Consider the following 9,034-nt stretch of genomic DNA (forward strand, 5'->3'; position numbering starts at 1 on the left):
TGTCACGCCTTACTCCTCTTTGTTCAGATTTATGGCTCCAATAACTGACAATAGTGTTGAAAAAATAAGCTTCAAAATATCCCTTAAAAGAAAATGTTGATTGATGGGCAAAAATGTCAATTTTATTCATTAACAATTAAATCTGTAACACAATAAAGTGTGCAAAAATGGGGTCTGAATATTTTCCGAAGGGACTGTAAAAATTTGAGTAAATAAGAGTAACGAAGTTCTGTTTTGTTTGTCAAAAAAGCACACAATGATAGACCTCAGAGGGGCTTTAGGATCAGTAGGTAGTGATCCAAGTGATTTATGAATTCTCTGCAGCCCCAAGTTTATCCAAGGCAAATAATGTAACAGTTGTTTAAAGAAACAACTGGGGGGAGGGCGGGGGGGGGGCAACAAAAATATGGAGGCAGCATGTAGACATTTTAAAAAAGTAACATTCTGAAAACCTGTGGATGTGGATGTCGCATCACGCTAACATTACTTTCAGTTAGTTATCTTTAGTGTTGCTATCTAAAGTTCCAGGATTAAAGTTGGCATACCACCATCTACATTTTTTTCTAGTTTGTGAAAGAAATCTCAGTAAATGATCTGATGTCTTAGCTTTTCTCTCAAGCTAAATCCAGCCAAAGAAGAATATGTTGGTGAACAGGTGAGTGAATCCAGCTTCTGACTTATTCGCTGTTCTACAGTAAACAGCACAGACAGCTGCAGTAATACTAATGCTAGGTGAGCAGCAATGACAGGGAGAGTAATTCTGTTAAAATGGCCAGATTCTCGAAATGATAAAAAAAATTTACTGGGTCAGCAAATCTGGGTCAGTAAATCAAGTCAGTCTGTGTATTACTGCAGAGCAGTGACATAGAGACTGTGGTGTGAACAAGTAAACAGTACCTTTTTTGACTAACCTTGTGAAGACCTGTAACTAAGGTAACTGTACACAACAAACATGGCGACAGCTGTAGCCTCAAAATTCTTAGAGGACATACAAATTTAAATTGCATGACAAAAATGAGACTAAATTACACTGTCAAAAACTGTCAAAGATGTCCTTAGTTTTTGTTTGACTAAAATTTCACTAAAACTAAGACACATTTTCATCAAAAGACTAAGACAAAAGCTAAATCAAAATCAGGTGCCAAAATTAACATTGCTACCAAGGACCTGTGCTGTACTATAACAGACACAAAGAGGGAATAGTTTGACTTGAAGTTAGATGCTAAAAAACACCATACGGCGCAAGACAGAATGATCCTGGACAGAAACTTAAATACAGACCCTGAGGTAGCTGCCACAGCAAGAGAATTTTCCAACAACTCCTTAACTGTAGAAGTTGCTGTGGCAAAATATTCCAATAAAAATCATAAAATCCAAAAAGCCTCTCACTAAATTGGCAGCAATGATGATGATGATCTGGTGAAATAATTTTGTATTAATGTTTGTTTTAGTTATACATTGTATTTTTTTTTTTTTTTCATTTCTGTATCATATTTAAACTCCGAATTCATTCAGATTGAGGCATACAGCGGTAGGATAAAGTAATTAAATCCTTTGGAATTACTTGCATTTATGTATAAATTTGTCTTAAAATGTGGTCAGATCATCATCTAAGTTACAATAATGAACAAACACAGTCTATTTTAACTAATAACACACAAATTGTATTGCTCTTGTCCATACTGAATTCAAACAGTCACAGAGTAGGTTCGAAAAAGCATGAAAACTTCTAGACTAATGACATCAAAAAAATCAACTGGACTCAGGTGTTAGCAAACCTGGAGTCCAGTCAGTGAAAGAAGATTGGACGTGTGGGTTAGAGCTTCTTTGACTTATAAAAACACTGAAACATTATGAGTTTGCTATTCACAAGAAGCATCTGCTGATGTGAATCATGCCTTGCAAAAGAGAGTTCTCAAAAGACTTACAATCAAAAATGATTTGTGTATAGCTCGAAATACTTACTATGTAATCTCAAAGTGTTTAGATATTCATCAGTCCACAGTTAGACAAAAAGGTCACTGCAGACCAATATGAAAATGTTATCCCAAAGGTGAAGTAGGGTGGAGGGTGCATCATGATTTGGAGCTGCTTTGCTGCTTCTGGGCCTGGACAGCTTGCCATCATTGAAGGGAAAATTAATTCAAAAGTTTATCAAGGTACCTTACAGGATAATGTCAAGGTGGCTGTCTGCCAGGTGAAGCTCAGTAGGAGTTGGGTTGTGAAGCAGGACAATAACATTGAAGTACATGGCTAGAGAAGGATTTCAAAAAAAGAAAATACACCTTTTGGAGAGCCCAGACCTTAACCCAATAAAGAGGCTGTTAAATGATCTTGAGAGCCATTCACACCAGACATCCTAAGAATACGGCTAAGCAGTTCTTTAAGCAAGAATGGTCCAAATTTCCTCCAGAATGTTGCGCAGGTCTGAGTGGTCACCATAGTAACACTTTGAGAAATGGGTCTGTAGTACATGGAGTTCAGTATCACCTACTTTATTGCTGTTTAGGCTAATAAAATCAGATTTGTGCAGCCTGTCTAAACATTGCTTTGGATCTTAGTGACATCTTAAATGGCTGAAACCCACTGACCTATCTCATTGTGAACTGGCAATACTAGGAGACTAAATATCAGTGAGGACTGATGAAACTCTGTTCATTTTTGCGCAGCACTTGTACAAACAATTCTTTTCTACTGATACTTGAGTTTGATTCGCACCAGGTATGCACTGGTAAGTGCTACCTTCAGGAATTAGCCATAATCTCGTTCTCTATAGTGAGCACTGACAAAGGCTCTTGTCTACCCTACTTGGTTTTTACCAACTAACTGCCAGTCATATGAATTGAAGCATTACAATTAAACAGTGCTAAAACCCATTTGAGCGGTGTGTTGCAAACTTTAGCAGTGTGGGTGATGACTAACTGATGCATGTTTTGTCCTCTGGGCTTGCCTTAGTTGTATTTGCTCACTGCTGAAACCATTCAGTACTACAAACCTGTATACTCACCTTGACCTGACTTGACTGAGCTGCTGCTGATTTCAGAAACATTAGGCTATGGAAGTTGCCAGGATATTGCATGTTTATTTCCCGCTGTTAGACACTCATTAGGCTTTCTTAGAGGGTAATTTGACTATGTATTATAGCCTTTGATCAAATCACAATGAAAACATTTTTTAAATTAAATTCCATTTGGCTATTATCTGCCTACAGTATTATAATAAGTCTGTTCAGTCACCCATAGCCCAAATATTCTTCTATAATTTTGGCCTTTATTGGATGGATCTGGTTCACATATCGTTTTTAAAAGGGGAAGGGGGGCCATTGCACAACAACTCCTGCAGCAACGTTATTTCGGTGTTGATACCCAAAGCCATACAAACTGTAAAAACAACCCAAGAAATTCTCCAAACCAATGATTGGCCTGAAAATTGCATAGCTTTACTGTGATGCAGCCTTAGAAACCAGTAAAACCCAACACTTATGTTACATCACAACTGCATATATATTATCACAATAAAATTAGTAACTGAAATCCTACACAATATCTTCTTTAGAGCTCGTTGGTAGCAGTGATATTGACATATTAACATACTGCCAAGCACCAACAACACCAACACCGGAAGTTGTAAAACTCAGACAGGAGTAATTTTGGTGGCCTTTTGTGGCTGATGTTGGAAAGAAAAAAAATCACAATCAAAAATTTCTTCAATGAAATACTATACAGTGGACAACTTCCAATCACGCTTCGATTATTATTCATAATGGTGCACTGAACTAAACAAATACAAGCATTACAAAAAGTACCTTACTTTGTTCTTTTCCTCTGCATGTTTTTTTCTATCATGATCTTGAAAAAAAGAAGACATTAGTACTGTAAATCCAACACCTGCAAACAGTAAGTCCAACCTCTAACAATGATATTTACATATCAACATATTACCCAGCCACAAACAACAGCAACACTGGAAGCTTTAAAACTCAAACGCGGAGTAATAGTCTATCCTTTTTCATGTTCTTTATTGTCTCCTCCACTAGTATCAGCAGTATGCAACTCAGAAATACGGCTCTTATTAAAACAATGTCATTCTTAAAGTATTGGTTCTAATAAACTGAGGTATAGTACCATTTTTAACAGCAGGGTATTGCGATTTTTCTAGTTGTATACCATACAACACTAGTGCAAGGGTGTTCCGGGTGTGTGCCAGGATGCTACACTGGGTGCTAGAGTGAGGTCACAGAGGGCATTAGGAGAGAGAGGAAGCAGCGTGTTTTTGGGTACCAGCCTGCATGTGTGGCAATTAGTTCTGCTCCCCAGCTGTTTCCAAACATTCCACCCTTCATTTCAATGAGGAAAAAAAACATTTTTTTAAAAAAATTGCGAAAATCCCTTATGTCAGATTCTTTAGAAACGTAATAGCACACTTCTCCTCAATAAGCCACATGTTTCGTTGCATCATACTGAAAATGCATGAAGCAACAAATCTGTGGGAGGAGTAGCATGCCAAAAACCTAAGAATAAGCTATAATAATAAGTATGCAAGGTAGTAATTATGTGCTCCTTCAAAAAGCACACTAATTATACAAGCTAAGTTAGTGTCAGAGGTGCATGGGCTCATGCATGCCTGCATAAGTGTGTGTATGTGGAGCCAAGACATACACATTCACGACTTAGGTGACTGACAGACTCACAATACCTCTTATAGAGCAAACCCCGGCCAGCTGACAGGGTCCTCAAACAATTGAGTTTGACGAATTCTAGATAAGATCCATATGCTTTTTTGACAGCAGATACTGAACCACCCAAACATACAGTACATTTAAATGTCTGTACAAAAAAGTTGAAACATGAATCATTTGTGAAAATTGGGCTAGCACGGTTTGTATGCTAGTACAGTCCTGTGAGAAACAAAAAACCAATATCCAAGTCACAAACCCCTATTTGAAACCTTGCACCCTCTCTTTTTCTTCTTTATGCTCTTGTCCTTAATTTTCTTCTTTGCTTTTTATTTCCTCACTAGACGAGTCATCAGAAGATGAGCTCTCTCTTGATTGTTAATGGTGTTATTAGAACACAGATACTCTCAGACACATCTACACATTCACAGAAATTAATGAGATAAACTCAATATGGCCGATGTTACACATGAAACTTTTTCACGCAACTTGCGAGTTTCATTAAGTTCATGCAACTAAACCGTTACGCTAAACATTTCAAATTCAATCAAAACTAACTAGCCAGTGAGATTAATTAGAATTGTAAAAGTTACAAGACGTAGAAAGTCTGTTTATTTATTTATTATTAGCCTGTTGTCTTTACTTCCCTGTCTCTCCTATCCCAAGATTATCTTAAATTAAATTTGTTACCATATGCGTTAGACCTTGTAGCCAAAAACGGCATGACACTGAGTAGGAAAAAAGTGCTGCATGCCCTGCTTTTGGTTCAGTTCGGGCGCAGAGCTTCAGTTGCATACCACCAAGTTGTGTGAAGGTTTCTTGTGTAACGGCAGCCTAAGTGTGACTCAAAATAGTGACTAAATAACATAAACATAAATAAATAGTCTAAAAATAGTCTAAAAAGAATAAAACAAAATTATTTTTCAGCCTTGCTCTCTATTTATTTTTTGACATTGTCTATGAACAACAAAAAAACAAAATGTGCACCAAGATTTTCATATTTGGTCTTAAATTTTTTCTCGCTGTTTTAAATTAGACTAACCACCCACTTGAAATAAAACAGTGCTAATAATGACGTGTCAGTCCCAACAGAGGTTCTTGCATACCCTACAATATGTAAATAAATTGGTTAGAAGACATGCTTTTTACCACCTTCTCAACAAATGTGTACATTGTGTGTTCTTGGAGGTGACATTTTAATCATAATCAATTTCAAGAATTAGCTAACTTAACTTACCAATGTTACATAAACTACTACTTCACTTATAACAATTCAGTTCTTGTTAAATTAAAGTGAACTTGGTACCTGGTAACAAAGAGCATGTCACAAATTTTCAAAAATAAGGGAGCGAGGCTATAAACTTAATCCAGAAGCACTAAATTAGTGCTAATTCTAACTGAATTAGAGCCCTTGAAAGAAAATTAGGCAGCACTGGATAAAGGTTGGCGCTACATCCTCTGCTCAGTTCATCATTGATTTGAACATATTTTAGCCCCCTTAAATCCGACATTCACAATCAGGAATGTGTTGGCTTCTAAAAGTGAAAATAAATACTGGAATAACTGACCTTTTTGCGCTCATCAGTGCTTCAATGATGAAAACTACTGTTATGATACCCACTGTTTTAATCACTGAGGCGGACAGACTGTCTTTCTAAGGCTTACACAGCCAAAGGGGATAGAAAATAGGCAGAGCTCACCAACGATATCCATTGTTCACTGTGTTTGTCATGTTCATCTTCTTCCGGCAGGAGGGAGACTTATGCTTCCTCACAAGTAACTTGTTTTTGGAGCCATTTCACTATAGTTTTTTTTTTTTTTTTAACTTTTTCAACTATCCTCAACAATGACGGCAGAGACAACTTGAACTAGAAGGCTCACCTATGACGCTAAAATTAGCAAATCTGATTGGACAGCAGAAAAAACAATCAGGAAATTCAATCAAATCAATCAAATCAAAATCTTCTTTCAGTGTAGACTGCCATTTTCACATAGTGCACCTGCCAGCTGCGTGGTCTCACAAAAAGCTAATAAAATGATTGATTAAGGTGGCTATCTTGCAACTCAGGCATGTAAAAAGTAGCTGCAAATGTAAGACATTGCAAAAACACTCCAGAATAGCTAAAAAAAAAGAAAAAGTTATTTGAACAAATTCTGTTCAGTAGTTATTATTATCTGAGGACTGATGCAGGCCTCCAGAGGTTAGTCGCCCATCACCACCACAAATGCTGCCTGAATCCCACTGTAGCTAGTAGATGTTCAAGTAAATGTCACTGAGCATGTCAGAGTTATTAGACTGATGTCAGTTCATTAATTTTGGAGATAACGTTGTTTTTCTGAAAGCTATGATAGGTCAGCAAACCTCCAGAGGCAGACTTCCAGAGAGCTTGGCTACAAACAGCTGTGGAGGCCCCTATGTGTAAAGCGGGCCACAATGATGTGTGAGCAGCACAGCGCCCTTTTTTTCCTGTTTAGCCCTGTGCTGTGAGGGCTACGGAGCCCTGGAGGCCATGTACAATAGCCAGAGTGACCAGAAAACCAAAACTACCCAACTGATTTCATTCAAATAACTTTTTAGCTATTCATTAACCTGTCGCTCATGCATCAGCAATTACTTTTTTACCAAAATATCTTAGGTGTGCTGCTGTCCTATAAGAAATAAACAAATCACTTTGAGTTTATTTGTTAGTAGTCATACTTGCATTTTAACTTAAGATAATAATTTATCTTTGAACTATGATAAGAAAAAAAAACATTGTTTTCACTGCATACATTTATAAAAGTTTTCCAGTTATTGACTAAGTTGACTTTTCATACATTTCAGAAAATGTGTAAATCACAACTGGATGAGGCAGACATCAGAGAGGTTTATGGTGAAAAACATTTAATAACACCCACATATGTACAGATACAATTTACTACATACAGTTACAGCTACAGTTTATGGTTGAGGGGTTGTGTTTAAATTACTGTATATCCTCAAATGGTGACTGGAGCCTTTTTTAACCTCTACTGTAGAAGGTACCAGGCCTTTATTTGAAAAAGGCTTTCATTAGAGGCAGGACTAGGCAGGCCTTTATTTATGATTCACTCTGTTTGATGAGTATTATTGGTCATATTTTAAACCTTGTTTTGATCAGCTCCTATTTGCATTGTTAAGTTCCTGCATTATGCTGTTAATACAAACTCGACACTTACTGTAACCGTTTAAAATTGAAAGCCCTCTAACATTTCAGTGGACAGAAACCCTTCATTTCTTAACAAGGCTTTTATTTTGATACACTTGCAGTAATAACTAGAAAACTAAATGAGTTGCTAAGTTCCCATACTTGAAAGGCTGTCATCTTGTGGCATTAGCTATGTTACTACAAAATACAGTTTGGCTGAGACATTAACACACATACACCAAAATCGGACAGTAATACTATAAATTAGTAATCCAAAAAAAACAAAGTGTTGAAATTGGATGATTGTAATGTTGAATTTATTTAATGAAAGTGATGGAAAAATACATTATGCTTAGTTGGCATGCACATGATGTGACAGCCAAAAAGAGGTTATCTACCCATTATTCAAGACCCAGCTTTTATTTGACTACCGGATTTTATTTGAGTTAGTACAGTAATCTGTTCTCTGTTCACTTCTATTAGCTGATTAATCACTCACTATTTCTGAACGTGAAAATACTCAACTCAAATAGTGGGGAACACTTGCTAACAGTCAATATCTTGGATGGAAATTGCATGCGCAGTTTGGCTGTTCATAGCTTATTTAAAATTTTTGTGTCCATTATTGACAGGTTTTGACTTGAACAACAATTACAGGATGATTTTTAGTGATGATAACAGTTTTTGCTTAAAGCTTTCAACTTTCAACTTTCAATCTGTTATGCAGTGATCATGTATTGGTCAAATACTTGCAGGGAATAAAAGTCATTCCAAATAGTCGAAAATTTTGTATTAGGACTAATTTATATGTGTGTGTGTATGTGTATACATGTTTGTATAGGTATTGTTTTTTCTAAAGAAAAAATTCTGAGAGACTCAAGAAAAGCTGCAGAATGGGCGAAATGGAACAAGCAGCTGTTTCAAGAAGAGGTCCTGTCACCACCTGTGTTAAGATACGCCCCAGCCGACAGAAGACAGGCTCTGGAAAACTTGATAAAAAATAAAACCACATATACAGTGGAGAGGGAGGAGTAGCTAGATTAATTACGATTTGTTTTCAAAAACAAAACTGACATGGAGCCATTTCTTCAAAAAGTGCAGGATTTCCGGAATTTAAAGATTAATGCCATTGGTTAGTAAAAAACTGAGCATTCAGTTATTCACATTACAAAAAAGAAAACCCCCATAAATT

Source organism: Xiphias gladius, chromosome 5 (assembly GCF_016859285.1).
Source record: "Xiphias gladius isolate SHS-SW01 ecotype Sanya breed wild chromosome 5, ASM1685928v1, whole genome shotgun sequence".
NCBI classification, from domain to species: Eukaryota; Metazoa; Chordata; class Actinopteri; order Istiophoriformes; family Xiphiidae; genus Xiphias; species Xiphias gladius.